General features: G+C 41.4%; 1 long non-coding RNA gene across 1 annotated transcript in view; it reads left to right on the forward strand.

Annotated features, from left to right (window-relative positions):
• The window catches only part of LOC130856391 (uncharacterized), a 46,016-nt gene extending 20,331 nt beyond the window's left edge, over nt 1-25,685 (forward strand). The window contains exons 2-3 of the long non-coding RNA XR_009054572.1: nt 11,162-11,219; nt 25,524-25,685. This is a non-coding gene — a long non-coding RNA (uncharacterized LOC130856391). The remainder of the gene's footprint in view (nt 1-11,161; nt 11,220-25,523) is intronic.
• The last annotated feature ends 424 nt before the right edge of the window (nt 25,686-26,109 follow it).

Below are 26,109 nucleotides of genomic sequence, written 5' to 3' on the forward strand. Positions count from 1 at the left end.
GCAGACCCACTGCTTGGAGGAGGTGGCATTTGCCTCAATGTGTGGAGAGGAGTTGGACAGGCAGAGATGGGGGCAGGGACCCCCTCTGGACCAAGGCAGGAAGGTGGGAAGAGCTGGGCAGGATTAGAAAGCAGTTGGGGGTCCTACTCAACTGGGGTGTAGGGTGTATAAAAGAGAGATTGAGAGTTGGGGCTGGAAAAAGAGGCAGGGGTATCCCAATAGCAGTGTGAAGGTTAATTTTATATGTCAACTTGACTGGGCTACAGGGTGTCCGGATATTTGGTCAAACATTACTCTGGATGTTTCCGTGAGGGTATTTTAAGATGAATTTAACATTTAAATGAGTAGATTGATTAAAGCAGATTGTCTTCCCTAATGTAGGTGGGCCTCATCCATCAGTTGTTCTTGAATAGGACGAAAAGACTCACATGATTCTGGAGGTTGACAAGTCCCGAGACCTACAGGATGAGTCAGCAAGCTGGACACCCAGGAGAGTCAATGGCCTCGTGCTAGTCCAAAGGCCAGCAGGCTCGAGACCCAGGAAGAACCAATGGTTCAGTCCAAGTCCTAAGTCAGGAAAAGCTGATATCCCAGATGGAAGGCAGTCAGGTGGGAGGAATTCTCTCTTACTTGGGGGAGGGATGGCTTCCTCTTGCCTTCTACCCTTGCCGTTCCCCACACACCATCTGTTCCCCACACAGCAGCCAGAATGATGCAAAAATAATAATCAAAGAAGAATATTATCCTGCTCCAGACCCTCCATTGGCTTCCCATTACCCTCAGAACAACAACTGAAGTTCTCACCGAGGCCTTCAAGGCCTCATACAAGCTAACCTCAGCTACCTCTCCAACTCCCCTCTCCTTTGGCTGTACCTCCTCCAGCCACACGGGTCTCTTTGCTCTTCCACAAACACACCAAGCTCCTTCTCACTTCAGGGCCTTTACACTTGAGACTCCTTCTAACTAAGAGATCTGCAAGGGCTTCTCTCTTCCACAACCAGATCCCTGCTCAAAGGTCTTCCCAGAGCAGACTTCCCCAACCACCCTATCTAATGTAGGGCCTTCTGTCACTTTTAATCCACTGACCCCTTGCTGTATTCTTCACAGCACTTACTCCTCCCTGAAACTGTGTGTTAGTTTTTCTACCTCTACAATGGAACATAATCTCTATGAGAATAGAGAGTTTGTTTTGCTCATGGCTATATCCACAGCTCTGAGAAGAGCAGCTGGCATGTGGCATGTGCTCATAAATATTTGTTGAAGGACAGACAGAATTTTAACACTTTCATTTTCCCTTAAGGAAGGTACCAGTTCTCCCTGGCTAACCACTCTCAATCATTGTAGCAAAGTGCCTGGCCCATCAGAGGAGTTCAGGAAATATACATTGCATGGGTAATTACCTGCATTCTGGTTAGTTCTATACTTAGTTCTCTTCTACTCTAAATCACCAACTCTCTGAGGGCAGCGACAACCTATATATACCCCACATCACCTATCACAGAGTTTTGTGCCCTGTAGCTCACGACCGTGCTGAATTGTGTCTCTAAAGTGGATAGTAACTGCTTTGCACCTACAAGGCACTCCATCAATATTTTTAAATTGCTACTGAGTATTTCCATTTAAACCTTCCATTGCCGGGTTCATTATGAGGAAGGAGCACATATATTAAACAAGAGAATGACTACTTGGGGAAGATTTGACCCTCATTTTGATTCCTTGGATGATTTTATATCTACAGCATTAGCAACCTGTTATTTGACTGTGCCACAATTATTTTGTTGAATACAGGACCATATCCACTTACAATGTGATTGGGTTCTCTTTAAAATGCCACTTTTATCTTTTTTTTTTTTTTTTTTTTAAGGAATGCATCTTTGAACTATCATTTCAGGACATCTTGCTTTCAGAAAGTTGCATCTTCAGTGAAACACAATAGCTTTGATGAGAAGCAATTTTTGGAATAAGCAAGTGAAGGAGAGAAGAGACTTTTCTTTTTGATTGGAGGGTCACAAGAGAATGAAATTGTCAAACACTTTCCCCCTGCAAGAGAGAACTAAAGTACTGCGCTTAAGCTCTTTCATCACAGGCAGAAGTGAAGAATGGAAAGGAGAGAAGGGAAAGAATGTGAGTGTTATTTAGTTAATTTCCTATGGAAGCCTCCACGCCGTGCTACACCAGCAAGCCCGAGCTGCTGTGTGTCCATCCGGAGCTCTGGCTCCTTTCAGTTGAATCAGGGGCTGAGTTCAGGCAGCACCGAGGTGATGCAACTTCTTGTTTCATCCACACATTCGCTTGTTACACACAAAGCTCAGAAGAATGTGTATTCTCTGTGATTCTTGGGAAATCAAATTTAGAAACAGGACAAACGAATTTTCTAGAATCTAATGACTCCCATTATAAGCCAAAGGCAAAATGTTAGCTCAGGGCTGTGTGATAATGAAGTTGGTCATTAGCAGTTAGGAAATACTATTCCTGCAGCTCTTGCTCTGGTGAACCATGTGAAATTGGTTGTAAGATTACAGATTGGCAATTTATCCTGCTCTCACTGATCTGTCACATAACGAGAGCTGAGGGTTGTCACCAGTTGCCTGTTTGTATGCAAACAAAAGAAGCTGATAAAGCTGAAAAGAGTCTGTAAAAAAAAAAATGGAAACAATATGGAAAAATGATTTTAAAAAAAGTGATCAGATTCTAAGGGTGTACACACCCATTTTAAAGGAAAAAGTGTTACTCCCCTCTCCCCACCAAAGAAAAAATTAAACATAAAAAAACTAAACATAAAAAAACTAAAGCCTTTTTGCTAAATGACTATGAATCATGCACAAAGAGAAAATTTAACTTTATAACTGTTTTTAAAGAAAATATCGGTATTACATTTTTAAAAAATACTGGTAGAACACACAGACCCCAGTTTGAGAAATACTGTGTTGAAGAAGGTCTGGCTTCCCTCAATTTTAGCTTCTATCATATGGTCACTGGCTTATAACTAACATTTCTGGAATAAGCCTAAAAGTATGTTAACTATTACTTAGAGGTAAAAGAGGAAAATGCATACAAATTTAGTGCATTTCTTTAATATGACTTTGCTTCTATTTCTGTGAGCCATGAAACACCAGGTTTTACAGCCATGTCTTCCCCTCAGAAATGGTTTATTGAGTTAATATTACAGGTTAAACCCTTCAATTAACCAGAACACTCAAGGATGCATGTCATCCTGGAACTCTGGTTATCAGACTCAAAAGACTATGAGCAAAGGTCCATACAATTCAAAGGCATAGAAGCAGGGATGTGCTCTAAGTTGCTAATACTGGTTCATGAAAGTGAATTGTTAAATATTCAGGAATTCTGTGAGCTGGTTCGTAAAGTGACGGTAGCCTGAAACCTGCTGTGGTGGGAATATTCACACCATGGAAATTGGCACATACTACATATTTTGCCCATGCTCCCTTTTTGAGGACCATTTTACCAGTGCATCCCATGACACAGAAGGGTTTTTGGAGGCATGCAGAGCTGGTCCTTCGGAAGCTGGCAGGGGAAGCCCAGAAGTCCAGGCTAACTGAGAGGCATGTAGTGGTTAGGAACATCGACTGGCCTCTGGGTCAGGCAGACAGGTTTCTGATCTTAGATTGCCACTTACAGTTGTATGACCCCTACCAAGTTATTTACCTGAGCCCGAGTCTTCTCATTTGTAAAACGGGATAAGGATAGCCACAGTGCCTGTTTGTGATGATTAGGTAAAATAATGTGTGCATGATGATAGCCTCACCTGAAGGTAGTACCTGGCACACAGTAGTTGCAGTAGTAGGCACACAGGCATTAAAGGCTATATTAAATTCCAAGTACACCCTGTTAGCTCAACTGCTTCACAGACCTCTAGATCCAAACCGCTTCTAATCTAGTTCTGACCACTCCTGAGGTCTCATCTGGTGTCTCTATACCTTGTCTTTGACCTCCTGTTTGCCTGTTCCCGCCCTCTGTCCCTGTCTATGTCTCTGTCTCTCCCTTTTTCTCTCTCTCACTTACTGATCTTGTCCTGACGCAGAGGGTGGCTGAGGTGAGATGGGGGATGAATTCATCTGTAGTCAGTATGTTGAACAAGCACAACTTGAGACATAATCAAAATGCAATTTTGTATTTGTCTCCTGCCTGGCAATTCCTCAAAAAGGTAAAACATAGAGATATCACATGATCCAGCAATTTCACTCCTAGGTATACCAAGAGAAATGAAGACATACGTCCAAAAAAACTTGTCACCAATGTTTACAGCAGCATTATTCATAATAGCCAAAAAGTGGAAACAACCCAAATGTACATCAACTAATAAATGGATAAAGCAAATGTGGTACATTCTTATAATGGAATATTATTGGGCAAGAAAAAGGAATGAATTACTGATTTGTGATACAGCATGGATGAACCTTGAAACCATTACGCTCTGTGGAAGAAGTCAGTCACAAAATACCATGTAACATATGATTCTGTTTATATGAAATGCCCAGAATAAGCAAATCTATGGAAACAGAAAGGTAATTAGTAGTTGCCTAGGGTTGGAGGGAAATGGAGAGTGACTGCCAATGAGTATGGGCTTTCTTTCTTTTTTTTTTTTAAGAATTTTTATTGAGATATAATTGACATACAATAAACTGCATGTATTTAAAGTGTACAATTTGATATTTTTTTTCTTATTAGTAATGTATATATGGCAATCCCAATTTCCCAATTCATCCCACCCCCCCCTCCCCGAGCTTTCCCCACTTGGTGTCCATATGTTTGTTCTCTACATCTGTGTTGCTATTTCTGCCTTGGGGGTTTCTTTTTGGGGTGATAAAAATGTTTTAACATTGCTTGTGGCTGTGATTGCACTAGACTTGTGGTGAAGAAGGTTGTACTCTCCTCCCCTCCTAGGGAGACAGAGAGGACGGGCACAGTACGTCCACAAAGAGCGTTCTCAACACTTCTCTACCACATTCTGGCCCTTTTTTATATCCTTAATCTGGCTGAGGCATTCAAGGATCACAATTCAGAACTGTCCTTGGAAATCTGTTTTGCAAATTCTGCAATTGTAACATGACCCTTTGAGACACTGAAGCATCTGGGCCTGGTAAGTACACACAGCATGCTTACTTGTCACCTGGCCTGCTTCCTGGCCAGTCTCTGCTCTCCGGGATGGGCTTACTCAACAACTGACCTTTAGACCACGGTGAGAGACCCTGGGGGGTGGGTGGAGAAACCGGATTCTAACTAAGCTAGCCGTGTGTGTATGTGTGTATGTGTGTGTAATAACTTACACTGTTTCCGACTCTTAGCCAACTGTGAGGCTCAACACACAGACTCACGGCCTCTTCAACAGAATAATTTTGGACATGTGGGCTCCTGGGTGGCCACCACAGGGGATCCAAACCCCTGATAACACTGCAAGTTCATAAAAGCGACAAAGCAAGAAGGACTCACCTAGCAGTACTCTCCAGTCACATTCCCTGTGTACCTGGAGGCCCTGGCCAGCTGGCCAGCTGGCATTGGCTCCTGTGAGCACATTCATTGTCCCCTGCCCCCCAGCTGCTCCAGGCTGTGTCCATAAGTTCCACACACGCCCTGGGAGGGGGCAGACATCTCATTGCTCAAGCCACACTGACGCAATCCCCAGCGCAAAGCCAGCCTTTCACTGAAGTAAATTTCAGATTTAGAATTTTGTATAGAAAGACAATAATAACTATGGATTTGTATTCCCTGGGAAAGAAACCAGACAGGCCTTTGACCCACTTATATTTTATTAAAAACCTTCTCGTCTGTCAAAGCAGTTTGTGTCCTGACCTCTGAGAGCCCGTTACATCCTCTCCTGGAAATCTCAGCATCCTCCTTCCTGGCACCCAGATATTTATTATATCAGCTCCTCTCCCACCGCCTCTGGGAAGCTTCTGTGGGCCATGCCAGTTTGAGGGGCCCTCACTGCCTCTGAATGCTAATATCACCTCTCTCTACCCCTTCCTGGTGCTCAATTCACATTCGCTTTTTTTGTTTTCAGTTTATACATCTCGTCTCCTCAGGTATACACAGTCTCCTCAGGGACTGTGTCTTCTGCTTTGCATCCCCCATCTCTTTTCCGGCACATGGTTTCGATAATTATTTCTCTTTTGATAATTATTCTGTGATTTGGGTAATTTGTGATAGTTTGTTCTTTTGATCATTACTGTCATTGCTACACTATTGTTATGCTTAATGCTTGTCAAGGACATACACCATGTGTCAAACACCACACCAAGTGTTCTCACGCATCCCTTAGTAATCCTCACAGCAACATTAGAAAGTGGGCACGATTATTACCAGGTCCATAGAGGAGGACACAGGGGCTCCCAGGGGCTGACTCTCCAGCATGAAGCAGCCAAGCTGAGTTTTAGCTCCATCTGCCCCCAAACCTGCACTCTTGGTTCCCAAGAGTTACCACAGGTCAGATTACAGAGTAGAGAATGGGAGGTAAGGGTTACTTCCCTAACATTTCTTTTATGGATGAGCAATAATCCCAGGCAAGACTCTGAAATCCAGAAAGGGGACTTGCCCCCAGTGTAATTGTTTGTCCAGGGCAAAGCGAAGTATACATGCAGGATTCCTGACCCCCAAGCCAGCCCCCTTTCTTCCACACCCTGGTGCTCTGCTTTATGACAAAAATACTCCTTTTGGAAACTTAGTCTTTTTGTACTTCTCTACTGTAGAACAAACCACCCTTTAGTAAAAACCAAAACAGTAATTTTCTGTGGAGTAGATAATCACTCACTCTGGCAAACTAAAACAACATTCTGTGGTTAAAGCAGGAGAAATGTGAAAAATCTTTCACTTTGTTTCTCTCTGTATATAAAAAGGATACATGTGTGTCTGTGCCTATACACTGTGTGTAGGTACTTTCCAGTTCACCTAACTTATAAATGAGAGCTGCTCCTGGTCTGGCCACCCAACCCACTGCTGTGCTAAACCCACTTCATAGACTAGAGCAGAGCCAGAGAGAATCCGCTTCTGTGACTATTACTTATAATCTTCAGTTTTAAAAATCCACATCCTGGAAAACTTTTGAACAGTGTGGCATTGACGAGGCATTAGGGAGGCTGACTGAAAGAGGAGGGGGAGGAAGAGCTGAGGCTGCGCTCTGCCTAGCAAGTCCCTCCCAGCTTTGTTCACATTTTAATAGAGGTCAGTTCAGTAGACATTTACTGAATACTTATTACCTGCCAGGCTCTGCTAGATGCTGGAGATGCAAAAATGAATAAGACTCCATCTCCAGCTTTAAAGGCTTATAGCAATGGGCTAAATAGACATATCAGGACAAATACTCTTACATAGATAGGGAAGATTAAAAGGAAATTTTAAAAAGCTTTCCAGTACCAAAGGAATCATATTAAAGAGGAACTTTCTAGTGGCAGTGTAGTGATATAGAGCAGTCAGACTGTCAGACAGCTTGAGTTCACAACCCAGCTGCAGTACTGAGTTCCTGCACCTCAGCTACAAATGGGATAATGTCCATATTTATATCCTGGAGTTGTTGTCAGGATTAGAGAATAGAATGCACATCAGACACTTATTGCAGTACTCGGCATGTAGTAAGTGCTCAATAAATTGTAGTAAAACAAAATGTTGGTTAAAAAATAAAATAAGTGAGTTCCTGGTAACTGGAAGCATAAGAGCAGACACTTAGGGCAGAGATGTGGAAGGACTCATGAATCAGATCAGGGCTTCACAATTTGATGAGCTCTAAGGATCTTTCATTCCAAAGGTGCTATATTTTTAGGAATATTTCCTGAGAACAGGTGCTCTGTATGTGGGTCCAGGGATGAGGAGGGGGGCATGAGTGGGAGAGTAAGGGGAGATGCTAGAAAGAGAATGAAAAAATATAATAAAAAGTGCCTGTCCTCTAGCAGTTGACAATTCAGCTAGAGAAATAAGACAGATCTCTGGTGGAAAGTTAGACAATAAAAGGCAGGATACACTAAGCATGCATTAAGCAGTAAAACAAATAAATTCATTAATTCACCGATAATGGTAGAGTTCAAGATACTGATGTTTTTGGACAGGTAGGCCTCCTGTCATCATTTGTTTCACAGATTTTTTCTTAATTTAGCAAATACGTGCATAGACCTATTATGCATTAAGCACTCTTCCAAGCACTTTACAAGCATTAACCAATGTAATCCTCATAATAACAACCTTATATCCACATGCCTGTTATTATTCCTACTGTACAGATGAGGAGAGGTTGAGGGACTTGTCTAAGATCTCACAGCTGAGGGGAGTGAGCTTCAAACCTGGGCCATTCAGCTTCAGAACCTGTGCTCTTCACCTGTGTGTGTGGCCCACAGTGCATCAGGCACAGTGCTAGAGGCTGGAGGTTCAGCAGCGAAGCAAAGTCCCGACCTTCCTGGGGCTTATATTCCACTGCAGGGAGACAGCATTCAACAAGCAAATCAATCACTGTAGAATGCCATGGGATTATAAGTGCTATGAAGAGAAATAAAGCAGGTACGGGGCTAAAGAGAGATGGATTGGTGAGCTTTTTTTCAAAAGAGTAGTTGGGGACTTCCCTGGTGGCGCAGTTGTTGAGAATCTGCCTGCCAATGCAGGGGACACAGGTTCAATCCATGATCCAGGAAGATCCCACATGCCGCAGAGCAACTAAGCCTGTGTGCCACAACTACTGAGCCTGTGCTCTAGAGTCCATGAGCCACAACTACTGAGCCCTAGTGCCACAGCTACTGAACCCTGCGAGCCCAGAGCCTGTGCTCTGCAACAAGAGAAGCCACTGAAATGAGAAACCTGCGCATCGCAACCAAGAGTAGGCCACGCTCTCTGCAACTAGAGAAAGCCTGCACACAGCAACAAAGACCCAATGCGGCCAAAAATAAAATAAATAAATAAATAAATAAATAAATAAATAAATAAATAAATAAATTTATTTATTTAAAAAAAAAAAAAAGAGTAGTTGGGAAGACCTCTCTCTGAAGCGGCGAGTGGTTGGAAGACATGAAGAGATTGCCAAAGGTTATCCTATGTAGAAAGACTTTGGCTTTTGTCTTAAGTGTGATAGGAAGCCATTTGCAGATTTTCAGTAAGGAAGTGATATGATGTGATATCCACATATGTTGCTGAATGGAGAATAGACATTAGGGAAACAGGAGTGGGCACAGGGCAGCCAGTTAGGGGGCTGGTTCTGTAAACAAGGCCAGAAATGATGGTGGTTTGTATTGTCATATCAGGAAAGGCAGTAAGTGTGGTCAGATTTGAGATATATTTTGAAGATACAGTCCCCAGGACTTGATGTTACGGTATTCACTTACTTGCTTGTTTATTGTCCATTTCTGGTGGTAGGAAATGACTTCCAAAGAGGCAAGAACTTTGAGTTTTTGTTTTGTCTGACTTTGCATTACTTTATCCCCAGTTCCTGAAATAGTGCCTGCCATACAGCTGGCACTCAATATATATTTGTTATGTATTTTTTTTAATGAATAATACATTGAATACGAGGTGTGAGGAAAAGAGAGGTGTCAAAATGACTCCATCATGGGGCTGGCTTTGCACATTTCCTGATTCATTATGGAATCAACCTTAATCCTATGCTCTTCTCAAGACAAGTAGATGAATATATATATATATCTCCATCCAAGAATCACAAAACATGACTTTAAAAGGTCATCTAATGCAGCCTGGTACCCTCAGATGAGTACAAATAGTCATATTCCTTTTGACTTATGAGGCAAACTGAGGCCTAGAGAGCCAAGGTAACTTACCTAATGAAAATTAAACATAATGATGATAATAAATGCATTTATTTGTACTTACTACTTTACAGTTCCATTGCCAAGTGCTTTATAATTCTGATACTTCTTATGTTGTCCCTATGTTACAAATGAGGAAAATGTGACACTATAAAGATGAAGCAGTGAGTCCAAAGCCATACAACCAGGAAATAATGGAGCCTGGACTCAAATCCAGGTCTAATTTTATGTTAAAGCCACAATCCTATACAATTTTTCAGGGTCACATAATTCACTGTGTTGTAACAACAAATATGGTCTCCCATCCTCCTGAGTTAGGTAGATAAGAGCAACACAAGGGCTCATGAACAATTGGCTTCTGTGGGTTCCTCCACTGACTTTGTTGTTCTTGTGTCCTTTGAACTTGGCTCCTATTAAGTGGAGGAAGTGGAGTGAGAGTCCATCTATTGCTTTTCTCTGTCCCTGGTTTTAATCTCCACAAATAGATTACCTTTAATGAAACGTATAGCAGCCTAGCTTGAACATATGATATTGTGTGTTATTAGAGCAAATTACAAAGACTTATTGAATTGATTCTATTGTCTATTCAAAAGATTCAAAAGCTACTGTAGTTTGTCTTCTTTTTATGTTCAAATCAGCTGTAAATAGCTTAGAAGCTGGATAACCTTTCCCTATAGTACATAGGTCACTGGTTATCATCGGTTATCTTTTCAACGTTCCCATGCATTTTAATGACATATTGATTAAGACAGTTATTCAATTTCTAGTGCTTACCTATGAGATGTTTTATATGTAGCCAATAGCTAACACTGAATCACTAACTGACAAGCTAAAGCTTCAGTTAAATAGAAATGAAAATTCAAAGCACTTCACGGTACACTAGGTTTTCAAAGGCTAACAATTTGTATTTTCCTCAACTTTTATGAGAATGTGGTTTTTATTCACACAAATATTAGATGAATTTTAGAAATGATTTAACACTTTTGGATACTAGAACATGTGAAATAGTCACGAAATCAAACATTTCATATAAAAAAACCATTTATGAATATATAATCAAGAAATGTAGGCATATAATTTTAATACAGAATTGATTATGAACCTATTGTTAATATCAAGCACTGAACAGAGAGTTATAAAACACAGAAAGAGTAAGCTGCATGTAGAAAACCAGAACAAAGATTTTCACATTTGCTAACTTGGAGAACTCAAAAGGGCCAATATCACTTGGTTTATATTGAGTCATGATGGCTATTTGGTGTCATGCTATTTCATTTGAGAAAGACATGGAATTAGGCCAAGGAAACTTAAAACTTCTACACTAATAGCTAACATTTTTGCGGTGCTTAACTCAATCCTCACAACAACTTTGTGAAGCAAATAATATCATTATTGTCATTTTGCAGGTGGGGACAATGTGCAATGTGAGACTGGAGCAATGAGCAATACACAGTGACACAGAAAGTAAGTGGCTGAGCAGGGATTGGAATACAGGCAGCCCAGGTTCTTAACCTCTGCATTCTGGTGTCTCTCAGCAACAAGATAATAATTTAAATAACATCATTTTAAGCTCTTATTATATGCTAGGCCCTATTGTGAGACCATCTTATCTTTTATCTCATTAATCTTTCCAACAACCCAATGAAGTTGGGTTTGTTTTTGCCATTTTAAAGGTGAGGAGCTTAGACTCTTAAAAGGCTTAGATTTATCTTGTCACTTGTTACTGTTTTCTTTCCTTTCCCCATTGGGTCGTTGGTGTTAGGAGAGAGAAACAGGATGAATGCTTGAAAAATGTAGAATCTCAAGACTGAAAGGGGTTTAAGCAATAACTAAAGCCTAAGCCCTAACAGGGGAGCCTCAACCCCATTCTCCACTTTCTCTGTCTGGCTTGAACCTCCACTAACAAGGTCTTTACTTCTACACCTTCCTCCCTGGATAGAAGTTTAGTTCTGTGTAAGATTTTTAAAAGGAAAACCTTTCCTCATTTTAAAGAATCTGAAGTTAAACAAGATGAAGCTATTAGTTAAAAGGAATCCATGGGGAAGAGTTAAATTAAAAAGCTATGAGATTCATCCACTTAGTCAACAGACCCTTGTCAGGTATACCATGCATCAGGTACTGTCTTCAAGGCTTGGAGAGCATCGGTGTGTAATATAGATTCTATTCTTATCCTCCTGGAGCTTGTGGTCCAGAGGGGAAGACACACTAAGCAGATGAATGTGTAACTACAAAATGATGGTAGTCGTATAGGAAAAAAAGGGAATGAGGGGATAGATAAATAGCAAGGTCCTACTGTATTCAATATCCTGTGACAAACCATAATGGAAAAGAATATGAAAAAGAGTGTCTTATATATGTATAACTCACTTCACTGCACAACAGAAATTAACATAATATTGTAAATCAACTATACTTCAATAAAATAAATTAAAAAAAAAAAAACCTATGAGAGTTCAAGACTACCCCCAAAGCTATCACTTCTTTAAACAATATGAAGCTAAAGGGGAAAAGGTGGAGTTATTATTGGACAATCCAAACAACTGGCAAAATGACTAGCAGAGATGGCCTTCATTTAACCTTGAGACCCCTGTCGAGAGTATAATAGGTTTTACAGGACTTTCCTGGTGGTCCAGTGGCTAAGGCTCCGCAATACCAAAGCAGGGGGCCCGGATTCAATCCCTGGTCATGGAATTAGATCCCAGATGCTGTAACTAAAGATCCCACATACTGCAACTAAAGATTCCACATGCCACAACAAAGACCCCACATATGGCAACGAAGATCCTGTGTACAGCACCTAAGAGCAGTGCAGCCAAATAAATAAATAAATGAATAAAGAGTATAATAGGTTTTACAGCCAGGTCTGGAAATGGCATACACTAGTTCTGCTCACATTCCATTGGCCACATAGGGCCAATCACATCCCACTGTCCAGTCACATGGTCCAACCAAATTGCAAAGGAGGCTGGGAAATGGAGTCTCCCTATGTGACTAGGAAGAGGAAAATAAACAGACTTGAGAAATGTATAGGTTATCTCTGTCCCCAATTACAATGATTTCTACAATTTTACCCCTATATTTCCATTTAATATTTGAGGAGGCAATTATGAAAATGAACCAAATGAACTGTATCCCCAGCACCTACCTCCATTCCCAACATACTGTAGGAGGGCAATAAATATTTGTTGAGTCAATGAATGAAATAACCTCACACAATGGGACATGACAAGTTCATCACCCTATTAGTCTTGGACTTAGAATACAAACAGAAATTCCCCTTGCCCTGGCTCCTCACCAACTTCCATTTCTTCCTCAGAACTTTTATGGTTAAGAGGTTACTTTCAAGAGCATAGGACGGAGACGTTAACTCTAGAACATAAAACCAAGGGTTTGGTCTTGACTTTGACATTTTCTACGTATATGGTTGTTAACAAAGCCCTTTAACTAAATGAAGCTCAGGTTCCTCATCTATAAAAGATGGTGGGAGTAAACATATGCCTATCCAGCTGTCCTTTCACCTTCTTCTTGAATAACAGACTCCCAATTGTTTGTTGGTGTCAATGTGCCCACCTTCAGGGGATAATAATTAGTTTAAGCCAGCGACAGCACTAATTGATCTAAAGGTAAGGTTGTGATCAGGTTATGGGCAATGGAATTAAGGGGAAATCTGTTGGAGGCTTTCAGGAAAAGTCCTCCCTGATAAAAGAGAAAGCTTCATGAGAAGGACCTTTTGGCCCTATCCATTTCCTTCTTCTTGGAATGCTGAGATGTGAGATTGTGCAACTTGGAGCTGCTGCAGCTTGCCTAAGTCCTTGAAAGGAGACATTGCATGCACACTATAGATCCAGAACAGAAAGATTGGAGGAGTCAGGGTCCTCGATGACATTTTTGAGCCTTTGAAACAACCCTGGGACAATCTATGTCCAGTCTTGGAAGTGCCTTTCAAGAGTTACTTAGGGGACTTCCCTGGTGGCAGAGTGGTTAAGAATCTGCCTGCCAATGCAGGGGACATGGGTTCAAGCCCTGGTCTGGGAAGATACCACATGCTGTGGAGCAACTAAGCCTGTGTGCCACAACTACTGAGCCCACATGCCACAACTACTGAAGCCTGCGTGCCTAGAGCCCATGCTCTGCAACAAGAGCAGCCACCACAATGTCTGCACACCACAATGAAGAGTAGCCTCTGCTTGCCACAAGTAGAGAAAGCCCACACACAGCAATGAAGACCCAGTGCAGCCAAAAATAAATAAATAAAAATTTAAAAAAAAAGTTACTTGGAGAATGTGCACCCCTATTGTTTGAACCAGTTTGTTTGCATATCCTGTTACCTGCAGCCAAGAACATTCCTAACTAACAAAGTAGATAACTTTCATAGGTACTTCCAGGTCCAAAATTGTCAGAGTGTTAAACAACCTTTCAAAAAAAGGGGAAAAAAGGGCAACTGTCCTGGAATATATGAAGGGACAGGAAAAGTTTAAAAGGGGGAAGAAACAATTGGAGGTGGCTAAACTTAGGTATATCAACCAGGTGACATGGAGGGCATAAAGAGCTGAGATGCAAATTGGAATGCCCATAGAAACAGAAAATTGGGCCAGGTCCCTATGGAGGAGGGAAAAGAGCTGGCACAAGTTTGCAGGAACAGAATTAGAGAGTGAATAGAACACAAACAAATGCCCAGCTTTATCAAGAAACAAATGACCACAAAAAAGCCTTTGAATGTATATTCACTCAAAGTAAGTGCTATCCCTTGATAAATAAAAGAGTTCTAAAAACAAGTGACTTCAAAATGATCTCTTCCCATCTAAGTTTTATGTGTCTATGGTTGCCATCTTACTGGAAAAGATCATCCATGGGTCAGGTGATTAGAATAAGTTGCATGTCAAACCAGAATAAGGAATAAAAGAGTTGAAGATTATCTACAGTACTGTTTTGTACTCATTGCTTGTGTCTGATTCTGTAGGAGCATTAGCCTTTTTGGTAGAAAATCTATGAGCAAAATACCTGATTTTAGTACTCCATGAATATTGGTTGGATCTGATGCTGTATAACATATTTTAAGTGACAATTCTCTATTCAGAGCAATAACCAGAAGTAATTGATGGGCATCACTGGGCAATGAACAAACAAGAACACTTCTGGGGTCTTCTGGAAGGGATATAAAGACTTCAAGTCCCACTTTGAACAACAGATCAAATTTACAACCCTATATTTGAGTGACGTGCAGAGGGTTATAATAAAAAATAACCAAGGATTATTGAGTGATCACTACATTCCACATTGTACATTCATTTTCTCACTCCATCCTCATGATAGTTCCCTAACTAGGAATCTTTATTATCTCCATTTTATAAATGAGGAAATTGAGAATTGGGTTAAGTTACCTCCCCAAGGTCACTCAGAAAGCAACAGAACCAGGACTCAAACTTAGTTCTATCCGACTGAAAAACCCCTTTGTTTACCACTGTACTACCCTGCCGCTCAGTTAGGAAAACAAAAAGAAGAGGAAAATGAAAGGGAAGGGTGGGTTCAGTACAGTCAAGGCTAGAAGACAGTTGCTTCTCAGCTAGTCAGGATCAAAGAAGTGTAGGTTAGGAGCAGGAACTGGAAATCGAACAAACTTCCTTGGAGATTTGAGAGAATTGGGGGAGGGAGATGACCCAGCTTGGAACTGGGATAGAAACAGGTAAAACAAAAATAAAATCAAATTGAATACAGACTTCTAAAATAATCAGGGAGAAAAAGAATTGGACAAAGAACAGCTGAATTCTGGTATCCAGTGTATCTGGATTTCTCTGGTAACAGGAATTCTCAAAACAAGTTTTTACCTCCTGTACTAGGTTTGTCCTAATTCAGCTTTTTTGATATCTGATGGAACTCGCATTCTGCAAAAAGCAAAATATTTGATGAGTGTTCCACTTGCCTTGTTGGCAATTTCTACTTTTAGAAGATCCAGGGAGCAATGATGAGGGACATGTGACTGGATGGAGACTGTGTTGATGAGCTGAGATTTGCAAAGGGCATGTGCAAGAGGAGGGATGAGGGACACAGAACCAAACCGGATGTGCAAAGACTAGCAAAGCCCGGTAGGAATAAGGTCTGAGAGGTTAAAAAACCCCAAACCTCTAAGGCTTATTTAAAAATGCTAAGAACAATGAAAAAGGATTCTTGTAATTTATACAGAGAATAGGCCTGCTGCTTGGGGCTGAAATAACAACGTTAACAGACTTTTTAAAAAAAGAAATAACAACAAATGGAAACAAATGGTAAAATAAAATTAGAATAATATGTTTACAAGGGAACTAGGAACAAAAATGTGAATGGGATCTAGGGAGACCACAAAGATAGGGCAGAAATCCTGGGCTAGCAACAGAGGCGTTGTTACCACCCCTAGGATTGAAGGGACCTAAGAAGACAGTACCAGGACCTAGAATAGAGGGTCATATAGAGCAAGGAGCCTTGAAAAAGAGCAGTAACCTTCAGTAGAGGAAACTTGAAGGAATAGGGTGGGGGTGAAGGTTGCATAAGTCCCTGACCCTTCCCTCCACTCTCTTGCAAGGACTCCCCTTGGCCAAATCCATCTAGTATCCAGAGGGCAATGGAAGCATTTAATGTAGAACATACAGGGAAGCTCCTAGGGCAGAGACCAGAGCAGGAAAGGGTGAGAGTGAATCTAGGGGATGCACAGGAGATGGCTGGCACGCTGCCTCAATGACACTGTGCTTCTAAAACTACCATATGAAGTGGGTACCAAATAGTAACCACCAATGCATCTTTAAAGCATAGACTCTGTTCAGCATGTCTCTAGCTGTCTACTTTTGCTTCACTTAGCTATTCTATCTGAGCCAATGCAGATGGTGCAACACGCCTCAAATTCTGCAAATATCCCTGGTACAAAATGCCTTCTCTCTAGATTGCTGCAATGGAACAATGTGTTCAGGGCTTTCTAGGCTTTAGTAGGGTGAGAAGAACCACATGCCTGATTACTCTGAATCCTACAGCAGAGACAGCTGACAGCAGAGACAGCTGACACCAAAGACAGGTGTTTCCATTCCATTATGTGGCCTTGGTACTGGGAAGCAGCCACCCAGCCAGGAACTACATTATTCAGCCTCACATTCCTCTAGATGGGGGTCAGGTGACTAGTCCCTGCCAATGAAATGAAAGGAGAGGTGATGTGTGTCTGCAGAGCCAAGACTGTTAGGTATGCAGTGTGATCTACGCTCACTCTCTTTCCATGGTGACATTGGAGATCAGTTGCAAAAACTGTGCTGTCACACAGGAAAAGACCCTAAGACTTAAGTCACTATTTACATAAAAAACTCAGTTGTGACCAGGAATATCTACATGTTGAAAGTGACCACTAAACTTTTATTTTTTTTATTTTTATTTTTTATTTTGATAAGAGTGATTGGTTCCTTATTACAGCAGTTAGCCTATCTTGATTAATGTAGGGCACTTTACTCTGTAGTTACCCCCTGCAATCCCACTTTCAAATTCCCCACGCTTGGCTTCAAATTATATTAGCTGGAATGAAAGACTGGAGTAGAAAATTGTTTACTTGCTGCCTCACCAAGATTTTTCTGTTTGACCATTTTGTTTAGGAAACATTTGCATGGATTTTTTTCTGTTAGAGGACACCTGAATTTTTTCTTTTTTATGCAGCCCTGGAATCATATAAAGAATACAGTATTTGGAGTATGAGTCCAAGTTCTACCACTTACTTATGCTGCCTGACCTGGTATAGATCCCATCAGCTCTCTTCTCTGTCAAACAAGGATATTAATAATGCCTCTCTGTCAGGTTGTTGTGAGGATCAAATAAGATGGAAACATTTTGTTCACAATAAAGCTTTAGACAAAATTAGTTCTCATCTCCAGTAACAGGGAGTCAAGTTGCATTTGCCTTTTAAGTTCCTTCTCTCTGGTCATGGTGCTGTCAAGATAATTCCCCCCTCCTTTTCTCTTAGGTGGTCAGGTTCACTTCCTTCCACTCTCTCTCACCTCTATTAACAGGAAAGTAGTTCTTTTCACTGTTTGGAATTTTTGCAATTTGAGTTTGGCCCAAGGAAGAATGATTTTAAAAATGAGTCCAAAACAAATTAATAGAAATAACTTCTGTACGTCTTGGGGCCATGGTTTACAATAAATCTCATTCTTTGCCCTGGGCTGTAGTTTCACAGTGAAGTTGTTGAATTACTCATATGTATTCCCTACCCCAAAAGAATATCTATATATAGATATAGATATATATCTCCAAATGTCCTGTCCATTATTCCCAATAGAATATGGTTTTTTGTTGTTTTCAATTTCCTCTGTGTGTATAAGTACAATTTTTTAAATCATTGTGTTTTTTTTTTTTAACTCAAGACATAAATAGTGGATCTAGTTCATTTCTCTTGTTTTATAAATGAGGAAGAAGAAGCCCAGAGATATTTCATGACCCAGTTTAAGTATCACCTCCTCCAATAAGTTTTCTCAGTTTTCTCTTCTCCCTCGCAGGCTGATCAGGGTACCCTTCCTCTGCCACAGAACTTAGTAATATACAGAATAAGATTCTGAACTCCTTGTAGGAAGGAATCAATTCTTCTCTGCATCCCAGGAACCTCTGACCTCCATGTAAATCTCCAGCCATCTTCTGCTTCTATTTTATTGGCCCAAACTATGTCACATGATCACCCCTAGCTGCATGGAGGTTGGGAAAGAGATTTTTTTAACTGAGCACATTACCTCCCCTCAAAAACCCAGGGATCCGTGAGCAAGTAAGAAGGGGGAATGAATACTGAGTTGGCCACTCACAGGGTCTGCTGCAGTCTGTGACATAATTGAAGCTCAATAAATATTTGTAGACTGAATGTCAGCACTAGACATTCAAGGCTGAGTGAGTAAACTAGCTCATCCTAGTGGTAGAACAGGGGCTGGGACTTAGGTATGCTGAGTTCCAAGCCAAAGGTCTTTCTACCACCTAGTACTACCTCAATATCAAAAATCCAGTAATACCAGTATTTCATTCTGCATTCTTTTCAAGAATCATCGTTCTCTCTCTCTCTGCAGTATCTGATTTCCTCTAAAAGATATGTAACCAATCCTATTATCGGGGGTTTTCTTTCCTATTCTTCTGTAGTATTTACCCAAAAACCTTAGTAACAGGAATGTGACATTGATGGGAATCTAATAAATGTGAGATCTTTGTGGGTTTTGCGGGGTTTTCCCAGTTTCTGACTTGACTTACTTCCAGACTCAAATTTATTGTGACAGATAACTCTCTCTCACCCAATACTACAGAGTTATTAATAACTTGCCCTGCTGAATAAATCAGAGACCCTGAAAAAATGTGGAGTAAGCATTTGTTATGCACATATGGGATTTAGCAAGTTTCCACATTTGAAGGTCTAATATTAGGATTCACATGTTGTGCAAGGTTTCGTGAAGGAAAAGACATTTCACATCTTCCCGACTTTGAAAACAGGGTATACTTTGCCTGCAAACAAGTCTATGTGAGTATACTGATTTTGAATAAATCACCATGAGACAAGGTTTGAGTGAACTATAAGAAACATATTTCTATGATAATTTTAAGAGCAGAAAATAAAATTGGATGCAAGAATGTACATGGACTAGTGGGTGAGAAATTAGTAGGCTATGCTTTAGGTTGGATTCTGCTCATAATTAGCAGTGTGACCTTATAGAAACCCTTTAACATTTAGGGGCTTCAGTTCTGTAAGAGGAGAGGGTTGTACTAGGTGATCTTCAAAGCCCTGTCCATGTCTAAATTCTGTGATTCCATTTCTTGTGCAATGAGATCAAAAGAGCTAATTTGTGAAGTTATATGATGGCCAAATCCTGAAAAGGGTATGTTAACCTTTTGCCACCGTTACCCTTGGATTGAAGGCTGAAAAATTTAAAACATGTATTTATCATAGAATTATTATTATTTTGGCATGTTACCACTTGTTGGCAATGTACAGACTGGGAATCATCAAAAACATACTGTTTTGAATTTTACTCTTTTCACTTAACATGTTATCATAATTATTTGTTCATACTTCCACACTTTCATAATTATGGTGCTAGTGGTGCCATATTATTCCATTTGGCTATAAGCCACAAATTTGGAGTCATGCCTCTCTTTCTCTCCCATAATCCAGTTCCTCAGCAAATCCTGTTAGCCCTACGTTCAGATCATATCCAGACTCTGACCACATCTAACCATCTCCATTACAACCATCCTGTCCAAGCCACCATTATCTGTTGCCCGAGTTACTTATATGGTCCTCCATCTGGCATCTTTGCTTCCGTGCTTGCCCACTTCCAGTGCTTGCATTGGAGAGACTGTTTCAAAACATTGTCATATCTTGTCCCTCTTTGTCTCAAATCTCCCCAAGGACTTCCCATCTTACTCAGACCAATCCAAATCCTTTCCATGGCTTTATAAGATCCTATATGATCTGATTTCCCTTCCATGTCTCTGGTCTCATCTTCGGCCTCTGTTCCCCTTGCTCACTCTACTCCTGCCATATAGGCCTCCTGATGCTCTTGCCAAGCACACTCCTGACCCAAAGCCTTTGCAGTCATTGCAGCCTCCCTGACACATGCCATTTCCCCACATATCCTCATGACTCCCCCTCTCATTATTTTCGGGTCCCTGTTCAAAAGTCAGCTCATTAAAGAGGTCTTCCCTGACCACCCTATGTAAAATAGCAACCTCCCCCCAACACTCTTTGAGTCTGTTTATCTTTGTTTATGGCACTTACCACCACTTGACATATTATTGATTTGTTTATGGCCTTTCCTCACCACTACCATCACCCACCAGAAATGGAAGCCTTATGAAGGCAGGGATTTTGTTTTGTTCACTGCTGTATCCCCCATGCCCAAAACAGTAGGTGGTCAATAAACATTTGTTTGATGAATGAATTAAACCATTTGGTAAATGTAGGACTTCGGTTATAGGTTTGGTGATGGAACACTCGGGAGAGAATGTTGGCAGATGAGACAAGACAAGCAAAAGAGATCATATCATGAAGATCCCTGTGTGCCATGTTACAGTTTTAAATTTCATCTTTGCCTAATCAGGATCCAAAGAACGTCTTTAATCAGGGAAACAACAAAATCATATTTGCATTTAAAAAGCAAACTCTGTCAGTAGTGGGGAGAATGTGTTTGAGATGAAGGAGAGAAGGCAGTAAGCGAGCTACTACAAAAGGGAATTCCCTGGAGGTCCAGTGGTTAGGACTCAGAGCTTCCGCTGCGGAGGTGGGGGGTGGGGGGAAGCCCAGGTTCTGATCTCTTGTCAGGGAACTAAGATCCTTCAAGCAAGCTCTGTGCAGCCAAAACAAGAAAAAAGGGGGGGTGGGGGGGTGGGGTGGGCATTGAGAATGACCATGCAAACCAGAGCCCAGGGGATGAAAGGGGAAATAGGAGGAGGTGACAGATTCAAGAGCTATAAAGGAAATCAGAACAGCAGGATTTTAAGTAGGTTGTAGAGAGGGAGGATAAGAAAAAGAATAATTTCCAAGTCCCCAGTTGAGTACCTGGAGTGGATGGGGATGCCCTCAACAGAAAAGGATGGAGCAACAGATTTGAGGCGAAAGATGATGAGTTTGGTTTTGAACTTAACTTAGAGTGATCTCTGAGTCATCCAAGTGGAGATGCCCAGTGAACCTTTGAATATATAATTCCACATCTCAAGAGAGAAGTCTGAGCTGGAAGTACAGATTTGGTTGGCGTTAGCTATATATAGTCATTGGAATGACTGACATTCCTCAGGAAGTGTATTGGAGAAACAAGAGAAGAGGGGTTTGGGATAGGACCCAGGGGTCGGGGGGACAATGAAGAAAGAGTTGAAAGCTAGAAGCAGGAGGGAATCAATGGTTTTAAGACTACAGGGTGGTCACTGGTGTCAAGATATAGGAGTTCAAGAAAGATAAGTACTGAAGTGGATCCCTTAAATCTAGACATTGGGAAGATCAAAGGAGACCTTGATAGGAGCAACTTCAGGTTTAAAAACCCAATTGCAATGAAACTACCAAGAAGGAAGTAGAAACTAAAGGCATAGCTAAGAATTGTGGGAGAAATTTACAATATCCTTTTCTTTCTTTCTTTTCTTTTCTTTTCTTCTTTTTTTTTTCCATTTCCTATAATCCAGACCTTTGATGTAGCTGAGAGAAAACTAATCAGCTAGGGAAAAACCACTTACTTTTGGCACTAACTCTGCCAAGTGAGTTTGCATGCCTATCTACTCAGCCCTGAGGAAACAAAACAAAATAAACACAGTAGCTGATTTAAAAGAAACTGTATCTGTGTTAAAGACAGCAGTTATCTACCCATCATCCTTTCTCACCTTCTTCATTAGTAACAGAATTCTGATCTTATTAGGGCAACAATATGTTTAGCTAAAAGTCTCCTTCTCCCAGCCTCTCTTGCAGCTGGGGACATAAGTGTAAATCTTTGGGTGAGGCTTTCAGGAGAGCTGCTTAAAGAGGACAACTCAGCAGGATGAGGCCTCTCTTTTGACACTTGCTCTTCCTCTTCTCCCTTTCTGGAAAGAAGACGTGATGGCTGGACCTTCAGGAGCAATATTGGGCCCATGGAGCTACTCTGAAGATAGAAGTTACAGATGAGGATGGAATAGCAAAACAAACAAACAAACAAACAAACAAACAAACAAAAAACCACTCAGATCCCTAATGCTGTCACAGAGACACCATCTCTTCTCTAAAATGTTTGCCTACAGGCTTCTCATATGTAAAAGAATAAACCCCTACTCGGTTGTACTTGGGTCTCTGCTATTAGCAGCTGAACACAATTCCTAACTGATATGTCATCTTATAGTACACCTGATTTTGAATTCCTATTCTGTTCAAGTCTGGCCTTCTCCATGAGCTGCCACTGAAGTACTGCAATATTAAGTGTCCTGAAAAAGCCAGCTGCTTGAGAAGCATACTTACCTGGTTGCTGATGCCTAAAATTCCTGGGATAGTAGCCAGAGCCCTGTTTTACCACTCAAGATAGGGCTTAAGCTGCAAACACCCTTGAGATAGATGTCTCACAGACTAAAAGTTATTCTCTGAGCTTGTCCTGGGTTTTGACTGGGGCTGAGGAACGAACATATGGATGAACACCTGGGGAAGAGGGAATATCAAGGGGAGAGGAGCTCAAGGCAGAGACAGGTGGGTGGGCACTAGGGCCCAGATGACATATAGCCCAAGCTTCATAAGTATGCCTTGGGGTGGGCCCAGGTGAAGGACTAGTAGTAAAATTACTAATGTTTACAGAGCACATAGTCTGTACCATGCACTTTACTTATATTATTTCATTTAATCCTTACAACATCCCTGTGAGGTTAGGTGGTATTGTTATCACATCATTTTACAGATGAGAAAACTGAGGCACAGAGACATTAAATAAACAGAGACCTGACATTTGAACCAAAGTCTATCTCACACCAAGCCTCAGCGCTAACTAGCAATAATTTTTAAAATACTACTAATAATAGCCAACCAGTATCAAGTACCTTTCATGTGCCAAGAATTTTACATGTATTAACTTATAATAACCTCATGAGGTAAAGACAACCGGTATCTCCACTTTGTAGACAAGGAAACTGAGGCCAAGAGAGGTTAAGGGATTTGCCTATGCTCTACATAGTTAGAAAGTAGGAGACCTGGAATTTGAACCCAAGTTTGTCTCACTCCAGAACTAATAAATATTGAGGGAGAAGTTTATTTTTTCTAAGTTTTTTCAAGGCCCCTGAATTTTTAACCTACTAAGAAGCCAGAAAATAAATGACAGCATGCAGTGCACCTTAGTTGTCTGATGCTCTATTCACTGTTAGAAGCAAACACTATATAAATCCACTCATAGAGGTATTAATGACGGCCAGGAAAGTGATACCCATTATTCTCCTTATTTTAGAAATTTGGAAGCACAGAGGTCATGAGACTTACCCAAATGCAATAAAAGAATCAAAACACACTCCGGTGGGGAACTATTGGATCGAGTCCTGGCAGTTTAGTGGTGAGATGAAGAATGGAGTTCTTCTGCACAACTCTGAGCCTATAAAGGTCCCATAGACCGCAGACTGCAAAAGGAAATTTTAAAGATGAAACTTTTTTTCCCTTCCTCCTCTCTCCTTTTCGGAATAAAGGTCCATTTTCTACTCCTAAGGAATTCACTCACTGCAGCGGGTAGTCTGGACCAGTGTTCATGTGTTAGGGGATCAGGGGCTGCTGGGTCTAGAAGTGCCTGGAATGGAAACAGGCCCCATGGATCATACTGACATCTGAACAAGCACCTTGGACAGAGAAAGGGCTGTGCTGGGGTGACCTGCAGTGTTGCCACCCTCAGCTGCTGCTTTCCATGGCCTCCGGCATGTTCTTTCCACTGACAGGAAAAGTCACTGAGGTGAACGGAGGACACAAAAGAAATCCCAAGCAGAGGCTGAAATTCACTCTCTGGTGCATTGAGACGGGCTCTCCAAGCATCCGCTTGGTCTCTTCTCTTTGCTGAGACCCTGAGGTGGATGGATGGAGTTGCCGGGCCTATGCGCTCCAACAGTTCAAGCTGGAGGTTTGCAAAAGGAGACAGGTCTCTGAGGCTGTGTTTAAAAACATTCCACTGCAGTGCTGCCAAGCAGGGAAAGAGCTGCAGAGCTGCCTTAGCGGTGGTGGCGGCTTCATTCAGTTCCGCCATGTTCAATAGCCCATGCGTGGACTGTTAGAGCACGTGTTGGTTAATGCTCATTTTCGCTTGGATTCAGGTTCTCTGATAAGCTAACCTCGGTAAAATCAAAACAACAATGAGAAACTATTTTCCAGTTTTCAATTACTTGAGTTTTTTACAGTAGTCAGTGCTGCGATGGGAAAGGGACATAGAATGATTTTCTAATACTCAACAGGTGGGCATGAAGATTGGCAAACGGCTTGGCAACAACCTTTAAAGTTTATATTCTTGGACTTATTAATTTCACTCAGGAATTTATCCTAAAAATTAGAACTGCAAACAATTATTTGTACTCAAGGATATTGTAATAAACACCTTTTTTGAAAACTGCAGAGCAACTATCATACACTCACTTTTGCGGAAATTCTCCTCCTGTGGTTGAAATGCCATCTTATCAATCATCTCAGCCCCGACTGATTTGGAGGAAGCAGGACTAGGCACCTGACCCAAATGGGGCCAGTGAGAGTTCCCACTAAAACCCAACAGGACCCTGTAGAGCTCCTGGGTAAAAAAGCCTTTCTGTGTCCCCTATTCCTTGTTTGCAGGAAATAGACTTCATTCAGCCTCCATGACCTTCCCTGAGTTCCAAGAGGCAGGTTCAAACAACTGCAATCAAGGAAGGGAGGGGATGCAGAGACAAGGGAGGAGCAGTCAAGGAACAATAGTGCAGGGACTTCCCTGGTTGCGCAGTGGTTAAGAATCTGCCTGCCAATGCAGGGGACACGGGTTCGAGCCCTGGTTGGGGAAGATCCCACATGCTGCGGAGCAACTGAGCCTGTGTGCCACAACTACTGAAGCCCACACACCTAGACCTCGTGCTCCACAACAAGAGAAGCCACTGCAATGAGAAGCCAGTGCACTGTAACGAAGAGTAGCCCTGCTTTCCGCAAGTAGAGAAAGCCCATGCACAGTAACAAAGACCCAACACAGCCAATAAATAAATAAATCTAGAAAGAAAGAAAGAAAGAAACAATAGTGCAGCCTTGGGGCAGGGTCCTGTTTCCCCCTCAAAGGACATACATAACAATACCTTTGACCTGTTTTGCAGATATTGAAATCCCCACCAGGTGGGAGAAATTAACTGTATGCTGCCCACAAGCATGTAGACCCCAGACCGGTTGGAACCAAATGGTTGATGATGCTGACTCCCAACTGCCTCACCACCAACCAATCAGAAGAATGTCCAAGAGATGATCACGCCCTTCTCTTTGAACCATTACTATAAAACTCCTCACTACTCCCTCCAGGTCGGTACACACAGTTTTGAGGGCATTTGCCTGCTGTGGCCCCCTTTGCCTGGCATAGCAATAAAGCTTTTATTTTCTATTTCACTCAAATCCCTGTCTCTGAGATTCAATTTGGCACAGGGGTACAGAGGCCAAACTTTGGCTACACCACCTCCTTGATCAATCATCATTTATTGACCTGGGGATGGCCAGTAATTTTTCAAGTTGTGTTTCACTTGCACCTGAAATAGCACAAATGTTTATTGCAGCATTATTTATAACAGCAAAAGTTGGAGACATAAAATGTGTTCTAATTCAGGGCTGGTTAAGTAAACTACGGTACATCTATAAATGGAGTACAGTATTATGACCACCACCATCAGCATTCAAACATGGGTAACATCTTCC

This window comes from Hippopotamus amphibius, chromosome 7 (genome assembly GCF_030028045.1).
Source record: "Hippopotamus amphibius kiboko isolate mHipAmp2 chromosome 7, mHipAmp2.hap2, whole genome shotgun sequence".
NCBI classification, from domain to species: Eukaryota; Metazoa; Chordata; class Mammalia; order Artiodactyla; family Hippopotamidae; genus Hippopotamus; species Hippopotamus amphibius.